We start from the raw sequence: 1,602 nt of genomic DNA, 5'->3' as shown, positions 1-1,602 counted from the left end.
CTAGTTTCCGGGAGGACAAAAGGTCACCTCTTGGACAGCTCATCAACTACCTTGGCGAAACTGGTCCTCGTGACCTCAGAATACATGCCTCTTCATCAGTATCTTCAGTTATTGTTGGGAATTCCTGGAGCCTGCCTGCGCCTAGATCCCCTCAAGCGTTGAATCTACATGTATTCCTCACCACGGTCAGGTTACCGCTCAACCAGTCTCAACAGGACTCCTTCTTCTGGTCTGTCGACAATGTAGCATGTGATGGCTTCTCGTCATTGAGGACTTAGCCATACTTGAGGCAAAAAGGCGAAGAGAAGAACTGGGCTCCATTGATCTGGTTCAAAGGTGCAACGCCGCGAAACGCCTTCCATATGTGGGTGGCTCAACTTGACAGACTTCCTACAAGATCGAGGCTGTTAGCCTGGGGTATGACTGCAAACCCGCTCTGCAGTCTACGCTCTGCAGAGGAAGAGACCAGAGACCACCTTCTATTGTCTTGCAGCTACACTTCTGTCCTATGGAACATGGCTTTTGCAAGACTAAGGCTCAGTACCGCTACTTTTCACCAATGGGAGGAGCTACTATCGTGGATCAGAGGTAATTCTACCACTGCACCCTCCACTTTACGCAAGTTGGTTGCCCAGGCAATCATCTATTCGACTAGGCAATCATCTATTCGACTTGGAAACAGAGGAACAATGTGTTACATAACCCCACCCAAATCTCTCCCAACTTGATCTTTAAACCAATAGTACGGGAAATTTTAAATTCTATCCATGCAAGGAGGCATCGTAGAAAGTTTCGTAATCTGGTGATCCATTGGATTCCTTAAGAGTATTTTTTGCTTACTCTGTTTATTTCCTTGTTTTTTCTCTTTTTTTTGCCAAAGAATTAATCTTTAGATAACTTATTGCAATACCTAACTCTTTCATTTATATGATTTTTACTCGGTTAGCAAAAATATATTTCTGTTTAATCATTTTAGTTATAATTTTCCATTTTACACGTAAGTAGATTAATAACATTTTCATCAATTGCGTGGATGTTTGTCCAAAAAAAAAAAAAAATCAATTGCGTGGATGAGTGACTCACTCAGTCTTCTTAATTTTTTTTTCAAGTGTAAACTTGACAACGTAATTATACTCAAATATACATGCACTATAACATATTTTGCTTTGAATATGACGGTATGATCGATGGGATCAGCTATCTTTGGACTATAACAGCTTTTATGTAATAATGATAAATTGCAAATTAATTTATGGATAAATTGTGATATTTCAATCTTATAGAAACTTTATATATAATATATATATATATATATATTTATACTATTAAAACAGAAGTACTCACTAGACTCAAATTGGACCATGACTTTGTTTTGGTATGTTTTTCATTAAAAATGATTAGAGAATCACTTAATTTAATTAAATTAACCTATAGTTACGATTTATCTAAATAACCATTATACCTCTTGCTCGACCACTTAATTACGACCGGGTCGGGATGCGGATCCTCTTTAACCCGAAAATAGAAGAAATAAAATTCGCGGATCTGTTTGTACTCCAGGTTTATAATATTCGAATCATGTATGTTCTTTGGTTCAATAAT

At 37.7% G+C, this 1,602-nt stretch overlaps 1 pseudogene; it reads left to right on the top strand.

The window, feature by feature from the left end:
* On the top strand, positions 363-823 carry LOC109133297 (annotated as a pseudogene).

The sequence above is a fragment of the Camelina sativa genome, chromosome 6, assembly GCF_000633955.1.
Source record: "Camelina sativa cultivar DH55 chromosome 6, Cs, whole genome shotgun sequence".
NCBI lineage: Eukaryota > Viridiplantae > Streptophyta > Magnoliopsida > Brassicales > Brassicaceae > Camelina > Camelina sativa.
The sequence above is the reverse complement of the archived record's forward strand: the minus strand, read 5'-3'. Positions and strand labels throughout refer to the sequence as shown.